The sequence below is a fragment of the Triplophysa rosa genome, linkage group LG19 (genome assembly GCF_024868665.1).
Source record: "Triplophysa rosa linkage group LG19, Trosa_1v2, whole genome shotgun sequence".
In the NCBI taxonomy this organism is placed as follows: Eukaryota; Metazoa; Chordata; class Actinopteri; order Cypriniformes; family Nemacheilidae; genus Triplophysa; species Triplophysa rosa.
In genome coordinates, this window is record NC_079908.1 from 15,024,060 (window position 1) to 15,037,177 (window position 13,118).

Below are 13,118 nucleotides of genomic sequence, written 5' to 3' on the forward strand. Positions count from 1 at the left end.
CTACAGGAGGAAACCAAAGAGATCTGTCAGTACATTAAATATTGACTACGATAATTCATAAACACTTTCAATTTTACGCCAAAACAAACAATCACCATAGGATGGTGAACACTGATCCACGCTGTCAAATAATTATTTCTGACTGCCCACCGGATTACCCAGAGGACATTTGTATTATCCGGAGTTGCTCTTTCATAGCTCTGGAGACTTAATGAAGAGGAGACACATGGGGTACTATTGGGGTCTTTCCTTCACAAGAAACATCTAAACATCATAAAGCTTCCATTTAACCTTACCGTTGCCGAAGAGAAAATAGTGAGATATTAAAGAAATAAATACTAAATGAGTCTGACAGAGCAGATGCTTATTTGCCCTTTATGCTCAAAACTGATCTTTAAAGACGCAATGCCCCCTCGACTCGTTCTGCCTCACACATTGGCCCCCTCTCTGCCCTATCCGACCCCTCACATTTCCAGCTTTGCCCTGTTTAATGACCCACAACCCCGGAGGTTGCTGGCCATGCAGGCTGGGATGGAGGGGGGAAAGAGCCCAGGGAGAACTAAGAGAGGCTGAGATCGAGTCAAAATGTGCAGAAGGCCAGATGAGACAGGCACGACTTCAGGGGTTATGGCAAGACGCCGTACTGTTTTGGGGTCTTGGGTTAATTCTTTGAAATGGGACCTTTTCGGCACAGTGGGTTCACTGATTTCATCATCCATGTGGTGAGAGCCTACAGAGCGCTACGTCCTAANTGGGAATCGAACCCGAATCGCCCGATGCGCAACCACGCCACGTGGCAGAGCACTGCCAATGAGGCTATCGGCTCTGGCAAAATATACCATTATTTTATTTAATGAATATACACATTAATAATATATCAACAGCTTATTTTCAAAATTTTTGCTGTCATGCCATAGGACACATGTACGGTATATTTGTCTAACCACATAAATTGCATTAACCTAGAAATAGCTCAAAACAATACATTTTTCAATCAATATTTCTTAATTTTACACCAAAAAACAGATTGACTATATATGATCCCAGACTTTTTGGACCCTGGCCCTCGTTTAAGAACACTCCTATGCACAAAAACACCAAGCTCACTATTAAGATTTACACATCTCTATGACTAATTCATCAATAACAACAGCCTCGTAACAGTCATTCATTTACCAATCAAACAGGTTACACCACCTTTTAATTGTCGCATGCAACCTGCATGGGCAATGCAACAGAGAGATAAGTTAAGGAAACGCTGCCACACGGCAGGCAACAGTGGGATGTTTCCCACATACCGCAGGATCAGGGCTGGAATGTGCAGTATTGCTACAGTCAGTGTCGGCCCGTGAGGATTACTCAGAGGTGATGAGAAGAGGAACCCTGCTGACTGTATAGGCTGTGCTAACGTGTCCATCAGCCCGGCCCCTTAAACCAGCAAAACAAACTGTAAATCATACACTACAGTGCCATAACACATGGCAGGAGGTCAGACTCCGATTCAGATCACAAGGCGTTTTTGTGTATGTGTCCGCATGTGGCGCAAGATGTATCTTGTTTCCTGGAGGCTCTACATACAAGACCAGACATATTCGGCATGAGTTATGGACGAGCCCGGTCGGAAATCTGTTTAGGATGAAACCGGGGCTGTAATCGAGGACTTAAATGCAGTGATTTATGCACGTTCGCTCTTCAAAGCACAAACCATGAGGTTTTATGGGAACAGTTTTTTTGCACACAAAGCAGAATTATTTTACGTTGAGTTACTGTATAGAGAACTTTTTTGGACGATTTTGCAGTTGTGAGTATGTGACGATGAATCGGATGTTTATTTGATTCTCGTGTTTATTACCTGTAGAAAGCCTGCGTTGATGAAGAGCACACATGCCGGTGAAACACGTACATACTTCTCGTCCTCTCTGAGGATGCGGTGGAATTGAGCACTGGGGCTTCAGGAACCCTACAGGAGGAAACCAAAGAGATCTGTCAGTACATTAAATATTGACTACGATAATTCATAAACACTTTCAATTTTACGCCAAAACAAACAATCACCATAGGATGGTGAACACTGATCCACGCTGTCAAATAATTATTTCTGACTGCCCACCGGATTACCCAGAGGACATTTGTATTATCCGGAGTTGCTCTTTCATAGCTCTGGAGACTTAATGAAGAGGAGACACATGGGGTACTATTGGGGTCTTTCCTTCACAAGAAACATCTAAACATCATAAAGCTTCCATTTAACCTTACCGTTGCCGAAGAGAAAATAGTGAGATATTAAAGAAATAAATACTAAATGAGTCTGATGATGCAGATGCTTATTTGCCCTTTATGCTCAAAACTGATCTTTAAAGACGCAATGCCCCCTCGACTCGTTCTGCCTCACACATTGGCCCCCTCTCTGCCCTATCCGACCCCTCACATTTCCAGCTTTGCCCTGTTTAATGACCCACAACCCCGGAGGTTGCTGGCCATGCAGGCTGGGATGGAGGGGGGAAAGAGCCCAGGGAGAACTAAGAGAGGCTGAGATCGAGTCAAAATGTGCAGAAGGCCAGATGAGACAGGCACGACTTCAGGGGTTATGGCAAGACGCCTTACTGTTTTGGGGTCTTGGGTTAATTCTTTGAAATGGGACCTTTTCGGCACAGTGGGTTCACTGATTTCATCATCCATGTGGTGAGAGCCTACAGAGCGCTACGTCCTAATAGATTTTTTTCTGACGTTCAATATTCAAGACATGTGACTGAATTACATTAGCGTATTTTGAAATACTCCAAAATACATTTCTGAAAAAACAATGACAGCTTTCAAACAGGTGGTGCCACCCTAAACTCACGCTGTACAAAAAAATAATATCTGAACTAATGTACAACCTATCATAAGCCTTGCCAGACAGACAAACTGAATAAAATAAAACAAACTCCTCACACCAACTGACATTTAAGCACCAAACTTTAACCATAGTCTACTTTCACAAGTCAGTTAAGGATGCACAATGACTCAGAGCCACCGAGGGACAGGAAGAGTGAGCTTGTGCCCAATGAGCACCCAATGATCTCAAAAAAAGCTCGTAGACCTTTCAGATCGCAGCGAATATCAAGAGTGAAGGGCACCCGCAACCCCGTTGTGGTCCCTGCTCAATAAAGCGCCTTTACTTCCACAATGAAAGACATGTCATTCCAGATGAGCTCAGCCAATGACATTTAAAACAGGCGCAGGGATATTGAATTAGTTCCCCATGATAAGTTGGCTGGGATGCTGATGCTCTGGTCGGGAGGGGGGTAGGGTTGTGGGTCGTGCGGTACAGGAAACAGACAGACTGCTTGTTGGGCTGCTTGATTAAAAAAGATAAAAATGTGGAAAATGTCAGAGATGGACGAGGACTCTTTAAGGCGATAAGAGGGCAACATGTGGTATGCGAGTGGTTTTATGAAGAAAAGTACTGTGTGTTCCGTACCGTATGCATTTATTTTCAGCAAACCTAAAAATAAGATTTTATAAAAATATGTTTTTCATTAATCTCCTCACAGATAGTTATTTTTCATACAATGGTTTACAGTTAGAATGTCTAGTTTGTAAAAAAATGACAAATGTGACCCTGGACAACAAAACCAGTCTTATGTGTCCATTTTTCAAAATTGGGATTTTTACATCACCTGAAAGCTGAATAAATAAGCTTTCCACTGATGTATGGTATGTTTGTTAGGATAAGACAAATATTTACGGTTAATCGTGGTTACCACTAAATCCTGCTGAAACCGAGCTGGCTGCGTTAATGCTAGGTATCGATTATTTTATTGATGCGTAGCTAGTCAGTGAAGCACGGCTCTGGGATCAGTAGGAAATGCTGCTCTATCTAAAAGCAGTGCGAGTTTGAGTCGCTTATAATGTGCATTTGAAAAAGCAACACCCGTCAAACATGATCATTATAAATATACTTTATTATCATGAAAATACCTGAGGAGGCTTGAGGAACAGTGATAAAAACATGTCCTTAGGCATTTCCTAGAACTACGTGTGTTATGGTCTTCTTCTGCAGTGCTTATTTGGAGTTTCTGCACGAGAGCTCCCTCTGGCTTTCGGATGCAGCAGCATTTTACTGTACTGCACTCACAAGTTGTGCATAAATCATAGGGGTGGGAAAAAAAATCGATATGGCGATTTATCGCGACATTTCAGCCCGCGAGACGTTATCGATACTCTGGCACAAAGTATCGATTTTTTTTCATATTCAAAAGATCTAAATTCATACCTACACTGTGCTTACCTGAATGGCAGTACCCACATATTTCTTGTGGTGACGCTCCCAGATTACGGATGGTCAGATGAACGGAAATTGTAATTCACAGCAGAGAAGAAATACGAGCATAATGGCAGACCAACAACAAATTGGAGATGCGCCAGTGTCTTTTAAATCAAAAGTTTGGGCGCACTTTGGATTTCGTAGTGAATGTAAATAAGTAGGCGTGGTTAACTCGGCGCTCTGAAAGTTGGGAACACTCTTTTGACCTTCTTTCAGTCTGTAGTTTCGTGATTCGCTCCAGTCCGGCGCTTTCTCTCTCACCTGCAGTGCTCGTGCAGGTATCTGCGCGTGCATATTAAAAAAGCTCATTCTCACGTATTTCAGAAGTCTGATTGTTTTGTAAAGCTTTAATAGTTTTTATAAAGCTCAACTTTAGGCGAGCAGAGGCGAAACTTGGGTTGAAATGCGCAATGATCCTCATAGCGTGAGCGCTTTGACGTGACGTGACGCGCCGCAAACCCCCGTTTTGGGAGTCACCACGCGTGTGGAGTCACCAGAGTCACCAGAGACTCACAGTCCAAAGACAAGCGCAAGAATAAACAAACCTAAAGACAGAGAGTCGCAACACACTAAAATTGCTCATCTAATAGATCCTTTTTCCCTTCATTTACAGATGTCGTGATGTATTGTTATAGAATTGCCAAGCGATATATCGATTATCGCAGAATCGGCGCATTGTGATATTATCGGTATCTTGAGCCCTGTATCGCGTATCGAATCTTATCGGGAGGTACCCTGCGATTCCCACCCCTAATAAATCACGTGATATATTTTCGGTTAATCGGGCAGAAGTCTATTTACAGTAGACAATTTACAAAAATATCTTGATGGAACATACTTCATATATTGGCATAAAAGAAAAATCTATAATTTGACCCATACAATGTTTTGTTGGCTATTGCCACAACTATTCCCATGCTACTTAAGACTGGTTTTGTGATCCAGGGTCACAAATATTGTATGGCTTATGAAGATGTAACAGCACACAAGTTGAACTTTCTTTGGTGTTTTGATTCGTCATTTCGTCATTCATCATAAGTGATACCAGCCACAGGGGTTTTATTTTGCAGGTTTATTTTTGGTATGAAGTATCCCTTTAACTCAAAAGACTTGAATATTACTGCTCCTCCACCTAAATGAAACCAATAACCTTGTTTTACAAAAATGAACTGGGAGCTTAACAAGTAGCTGCAATATGCATCAATGAACAATCAGCATCATGTGAAAATCACAAGAGATTATTGGAGAACTAATAAAAGCACGAGCGCAAGTCTGCTTATAAATCAGGTGATTAGTCAATGCTTATGGGAGAACTTGCGCAGATTAAAGTGGAAGCCAATTTGTTAATGCAGGAAAAGTCTGGTAGCTTTGCTAAAGGTTTAAAGGTTTTCCTTTCAGAAAAAAGCAAATCTTAAAAAACTCATAAATCTAATGTGACTCTAGGACGCACTTCACCCAGTATGTGAATCAGACAAATCCAGCAAGTGTAAACCAAACTAAGCATGTAATACAGGCAGTAATCAGCGACGGTCATCAAAATGAACCTGGTCCATTAGGGACACGTTTCCCAGGGGCTCTGCTGGTCAGTCGGGTCCATTAGGGACACGTTTCCCAGGGGCTCTGCTGGTCAGTCGGGTCCATTATCTCTTGTCTAAAACCCCAACGGAGTGAATCACCTTCATTTCGGCACAGCGCATTACGTATTGTGTAACCTGTGAAGGGCGGACAATGACGCATGCCCGCTCGCTCTGAGCGATGTCACTGAATATTACAGCGTTAACACATGAGCTAACGCTCCCAGTCAAGCTTGGCTTTTCCGAAAACACAGCTAATGCGAAAGGACAGGGAACTCCACAAAAAAAGCTAAATCACAAAGACAGAAAGTTCTCAACCACACTCCCAAAACAACCTATTGAAAACCTATTGTTTTAACACAAATAAAAAAGAACTTTGCTTTTTAGTTTAAAACGAATGCTCAGTTTGTGGTATTTAATGAAAGCACAATGAAATGGTAAAATGACAAGCTTGCTTGACTCGTCTGACTTCAAAACTGCGCAGCTCGCATTGCACGACAGAGAGACTCGTCTGACTTTAAAACTGCGCAGCTCTCGTGGCACGGAGAAACTCGTCTGACTTTAAAGCGGCCCTAACACACGCGGTTTCTGCCAATCTCAATATTAATCTTGAGTACCTATAGAGTAGTATTGCATACTTCGTATCTTCGAAGAGTATTTAGTTTGATCACATTTATAAAAGATAGATACAGCTTTACGATTATTTCCGAAAGCATACGGCGCGTGCGGGGGGAGGGGTAGGCTGAACTAAAGCACGTGCGCACCCATTGCCAACAAAACACAGACATCAGTTTCACTTACCGCGTGCGGTTCATGTCTGGCATCTTTTAGCGCTGGGACGGCTCCATATATCAGTTTCAAACGATCTTCAAATCCAGCATTATATCCACTGTTTATATAACATTCATCACCCAAATGCAGTGAACAAACAAACACCTGAACTTCGCGAACGTATGCTCTCTCTCTCTCCTGCACACAAGTGAAAGTGACGTCTGCGCATGCTCCTTCTCCTGCTCTCCTTGCTGCCGCGTGGGCGTCCAATAAGAATTGTCCAATAAGGGACTAAGAAAAACTGTTACGAAACAGTTTTATATGTTCAAAAAAAACTTTTCGAAACCTGTACGATCGCTGGGGGAGTGTATCGAGCACAGAAATACTACATAATACGCCCAACTCGTTTTTGAACAAGTTGACCATGTTAAGCATGAGAAGACAGCACGTTTAACATTGTAAAGAAGTCAGAATGCATGACACAACGTTGCACCACCCTTTTAAAACTGCGCAGCTCGTGTGGCACGGAGAGACTCATCTGTATCTCACGTTGTATGGATACTTTATAACGGAGCACCTCCCACATGATAACACACACTAACTTATCGATAATGACATTCGTTGGCAACTATTTTTATAATCGATTTTATCGATTAGTTCTTGCAGCCCTATACGTAACTGCTTAAATGTTTGTATGGTTTGAGTTGTGAAGAGAGAAAAGACAAGAACTATTCAATGCATAATCTATTCTTTAAAATCATATTTCCCACAACATTAAACTTCTTACAGTTCAGTTTCTAAATTACCATCCACTGACTACTGTAGCTATGTGTAGAGCTTTAATTTATGGGTTTTAATCAGAGATTTGCATGTAAACAATGTAGCATAACCGTGTTATTGTATCTCAATGAATATTAAGATGAGGTAATCTGTCTTTCAACGACTCCTCTGGACTGGAGCTTTATGTCCTGGCCTGGCACAAATCTCTCATTAGAATCAAATTTAATCTCTCTCTCGATAAGGCTTTGGGGGTGGAGTCTCTGTGTCCTGAATCCAATCACAGTTATCTTCCCTGACAATCTATGCAGAGTAAATACAGGTATGTGTTTGACCGGCTCATTAAAACATTGCTCTGATGAAGCAGTCTTTAAATACCATGCTCATATAAACAGAACTTTTTAACGTCATGAAATATCATCCAGAGACACAATAAACTGGTCTTTCTTGCAGATGACACAACAGGATGCAACAAATGACAAATCAGAAGCAAGTTTTTAGACAGCTGTATTATGCGAAAAATTTAGGTTTATCCATGGATCCAATGATTTGAATGTTCATGTAAAGATGTTGAGGTCGTGAAAACCATTTCCTAGCAATTAGAGACATATACACTAGACATGTTAAAGGGGCAGTTCAACCAGAAATGAAAATGTTTTCATCATTTATTCACCCTCACGTCTTTTAAACCTGTATAAGACTCTTTCTTCTGGGGAAAACAAAAGAAGATATTTTGAGAAATGTGGTTTTGTGTCCATACAATGGAGTTCAATGTTGTTTAAACATTCTTTAAAATATCTTCTTTTGTGTTCTGCAAAAGTAAGAAAGTCAAACAAGTTTCAAATTACATGAGGTTGAGTAAATGATCAAAGGTTTTTCATTTTGGGTGACTTTTCCCTTTAAGCTCTATTGCTCATGCAGGATATCCATCATTAAATCTAGTCTACGTCACGTCTGAATCTTATTCCTCATCTCTACTGTCTCTGTGAACAAAGTGGCAAAAGCCCAAAAGTATTAGGGTCACAAAATACTATTTTAGAGCATTGCTTATGAAAATTCTGATTTTGCTGGACCTCAGGGACAACAGAAGGTCAAAGGCCCCCTGCATGTGATGGGAACTACAGATCTGTTTGAAACTGCTACAATCTCACTGCGCAATCCCTGTTCAACATCAAAGTATAGCAGAGGTTCATCACCAGCATCAAGGGAGGCAATGAGAAACATGCTTCTTCCTAGTCCCACAGAACAATTCAAGATGTAAATACAATAAGTAAGTGACTACAGCAACATTAGCTTTGTGACACTGTGGCAGAAAAGATGGGATTTTTGCAATTCCATTTACTAAAATGACCTTTCATCTTTAATTACTGTTCATAGTTGATTTGCGTTGTAGTTTCAGATTCGTGGTGATGGTTTGTAAGACAAAGTTTCAATTTGACAAAAAATACATTCTGCTGGGTCATCTTGAGCCCAACACAGCCTTGAGATCTCCGAGGAATAGAGGCGTAGCACATTCCACTCGGCCTTGAAAAGCCTATTGTATCGTCTTCTCTGTATTAACGGCTAGTGACGTTAAGCAGATTGCCTCATCCTTGAATGTGGAAACGTATTTTCAATCTAACACGAAGGACGGGGTAAGAATGTTTAAACAACGCCGGAACTGGTGAACCATTTACGCTTTCAAAGTATACTCTTGCTGAGGACGCAAGCGCCAAACACTCTCCTTTTCTCTCACGGCCTGAGGTGTTCCACTGCGGTAACCAAAATGAACTTCAGATGTTTGCCTTCCACTTACAAAAATAATCAGACGGAGAAGCCTCTCATTAGATTCAATTACGGCACTGACAGTTATTCAGCTTTCATCAAAGCCCATCAGAGATGATGGTCTGACTTTGAGTTTCCTAGATGAACTCTAATGATATGCCGGTTTGAACAACCCATCTTCTGAAAGCCGATCTGCACAAAGGAAATGTCAAACATCTTACAGGTGGGAATTATGACGAAAATCTTACATCACCATATGAGCAATTATATATAAAAAGGACTGACATATACAGTTATATATATATATAGTATTGTTCTCTATTATATTATTAAATAATTATTTAAAGAATAAAACATATAGTTTTTACTACAAATGTGATTATTTTGTTATGCAAAAGCAGCAACAGCTGAGGCTACAATTCTTTCTCTTGAAAAAATAGCTATGTGAAGCACGTGACATCACGTTTAACCAGCAAATCAGAGTTTCCCCAAAAGAACTAGAAAGGAGGACACCATCCAGAGGTCAAGATGAAAGTGATGAACATAAAACAGAAGCTGAGGCTTTCAAAAGGTTTGTGTTTTACGTGAGATTTTAACACATTCTACCTCTTTCTCACCATCCCTGCTCCTCCCTTCTCAGCTCCCCGCAGGGGGCGTAACATTACCTAGCTCTGAAATTCCACCCGTAGCAAGGGCCACTGCTGAGACCACAGGTGTTCCGTTCTGACCAATCAAAAAACAGGACAGGTCACCAGAACTGACACCAAGCCTGCCTGGTGGCCTCACACTGAGCACATTGTCAAGTCAAACGCCATTCTCGGAGCACGCCAAGCTGGTATCATCAGGCTCTTGCCACTTTCAACTAAATACCACATCCTCCCCCTGCCACCCTTAAGACCTGCACTATAAACACACAAACAACTTCCTGTTTCAGCATTCTGCTAAAACAAAGATGTAAAAATCTGAACCACTGGTCAAGGCCGTGCTTCAAAATGAATTCAGTTCAAGCTTTTTTTGCTAAAATGAACAAAAATGAGTTATTGAGCAAGTTCATAAAAATGTATTGTTCAAAACGTCTACTTACCCCAATTTGTAACAGTTAGCTTACATACTTAGAATTTCATATATTTTATATTATTTATTTTTTTATTTAAAATCATTTTTAATTTTAGCTAGCTCAGGTACCGTTTCACAAAAAAATGTCATTTGACTAACTATGTAAAATTAATGTTTGGTGGTTTTGAACACATGATTGAGTAAAATGTGTACAAAATATTAAAAATATGAAATATTAAAAACATTTTACCCAGTATTTTTTTTTTAGAGTTAACGTAAAGTACCCTGTCATTTTGTTTTAATCAAGATGGTGATAGAGAGGCAAAAATTACAGACTGCAGCTTTAAAAACAGCTTTTATAAAAGAGTTATAGAGTTATTATAAAGAGTTTTACCATTAACGCAAACCAAAAGCACAAACCCTAAAAATATCTACAGGTACTATGCGCAAATCTAGATGAACCAGTCACACATATTAATCGGCTAGTTGGTTGTCGATTACTGTGACTCACTGCCACTTCGAGTGCCATTTCGAGTACAAACCCACATGTTGCACAGCTAACCAGTAAAGAGCTGTGGTTATCACTAGGAAACCATGCAACACCGTATGCATTGAGAGGAAATCTTAAAAAAATCTACTGTGTATTTTCAGTTGGGTGAAATGAGGTGTTATTCCAGTGTTATTCTCAAGATGACACACTGTATGTCCGTGTGGTTCCGTGTAGGTGTTAACGTGTTGCGCCACTAACAGTTGTGACCACAGACATCTCTCACATCAAATGTTCATATTAAAGATGGCGTCGACCTAGGGCTGGTCAATATGGCCAAAATTGATATTGAAATATATTCATGCATTTCGGTCAATACTATATAATTCCGATAAAGATATAAACAATATTATAATTACGAATGATCTGTCGGACTCCTATAACCGAGCACATTACAAGACCTGCATTGGCTTCCGGTTAAATTTCGAATTAACTTTCAAATCCTTCTCCTCGCTTATAAAGCACTCAATAATTTGGCTCCTCCCTACTACCGCAACCACACTCCGACTCGCACTCTCAGATCATCTGCTGCACTTAATCTTGAGTGTCAGTAAGGCGCCTATAAATAAAATGACGTAGTAGTAGTATTACAAAAAGTAAAATGTAAGATAGAAGTTGAGAGAGCCCTCTGATATGAACAATAAAATGCTGATCAAAATCATTCTAGACATATGATTGAACTGAGAGACACTGAGAACTGTTTAAACTTGTTCGTGTTTATTTTCCGAAAGCAAGCATTAGTAAGTTGCAGATCCGTTTTGTAAATGAATATATGGACAAAATTGATCAATATTAAACTTAGCCCGTGTTTACACTTGACTTCTTTTTCGAAGCTGCTAGCGTCTGTTTTACATTATAATCCTATGAAGGAAACAGTGTTCTCAAAAACGTCCTGAGCGTTTTTTTTTTAAACGCCAGCTCCGGCGTTTTTTTCTGCAGCTCAGAATGTCTTTTGAGGTTGAAAATAGCTAAACTTTTCTGAAAAAAAACGCCCACGTCAATCTCATTTTCCCCAGCTAACCAGAGAAGGTTACAGCTTGAAAAAATAAAATGGCAGCCGAAACGCCCGTTGGAGCATAGTTTTGTATAAATGTAAGTTTAATTTTCACTTTCAACAACTTCTGATTGCATTTCTAGTGAGAAATTAGTATTGTTGTTTTTAAATATGTGATTAGTTATTGCGAAGACGCTCTCTGTTTATAATTCAAACAGATGTTATGCTGCCTTATCTGTTTCTCTGGGCTGCCTTCGTGCACAGACGCCCGCCAACTTCAACTTTCATTGGTTCATGATTAGGAACATCTTATTGGTTTAGACAAGTGTGACGCTTTGGACAGGTTGAAACGAAGAATTAGACATCAGCGACAATAAACAACATAATAACAATAATATATGGAAAGTTCCATTTAGTAGAAATGTGAACAATAAAGCAAAGTTTGGGTTCCTAGCAAACATAAAAGAAATTCATACGCACAAGCACGAACACAAACAGTGCTCTGGTTATATCAACGAGCTACCGCAACGAAAGTGATACTAGAGCAGTGTGTATATATGAAAAGTCTCCGTTTAAATTTTTTTTTTTAAATCATGTTTTTTATTATGTTATCATGTTTTAATTGTGTTTTATTGTGTTAGTTAGCTGTATTTTTTTAGTTAGTGTGGCTTAAATCAAAACAAAACAACTGAAGTTTGATTGATATTAATTGGGATGCACAATAAAAAACATGATTTCTGAAATTTAAAAACGGACTTCCAAACTCTTCATGTGTTCTCCATCTAGGAATCTGCATTTGACCACTACTTCTGCTTCTAGCCAAACTTCAGTTTTTGGCTCAATACTGTTATGATACACAAATAAAGAGATGCAGAATTGAAATAGGGGGAGATGGAAATTATTATTATTGTCATGGCTCTGCTTCATTTAGTCATGTTTTTCTTGGTCCTGTAGCAGAGTCATGGCAAAGCCTTTGGTTATGTGTGGAGAGAAACATATTATTGTCCTTTTGACAATAATATACGTTCTCTCCAGTGTCTCGTCATTGGCCCCGCCCCTCTCATTTCCTTGTTATCTTTCCCTGAGTGTTTGATTACCCACACCTGCCCCATGTCGTTATCCGTTTGTATTCCCTTTAAATACCCTCTTGTTTCTTTGTCTTGTGTTGGTGGATTGCGTTCTGTGTGTATGTACGTGTACCGTGTGCTGACCTGTATGTAGATACTGTTCTTTATGTGCTTGTCCCTTGAGTTCCTGTCTTGTCTTGCTTCGTCTTGCCTGTGTTAGTCAGTGTGAGTTTTGATTATTTCTTAGTTCTCATTCTGC

General features: G+C 40.0%; 1 long non-coding RNA gene across 1 annotated transcript in view; it reads right to left on the reverse strand.

Moving 5' to 3' along the window:
* Positions 1-1,445: 1,445 nt before the first annotated feature.
* Positions 1,446-13,118, reverse strand: part of LOC130570048 (uncharacterized) — a 33,101-nt gene continuing 21,428 nt past the window's right edge. Inside the window, exons 2-3 of the long non-coding RNA XR_008964919.1 lie at positions 1,853-1,960; positions 1,446-1,626 (exon numbers count right to left, since the gene is read on the reverse strand). This is a non-coding gene — a long non-coding RNA (uncharacterized LOC130570048). The remainder of the gene's footprint in view (positions 1,627-1,852; positions 1,961-13,118) is intronic.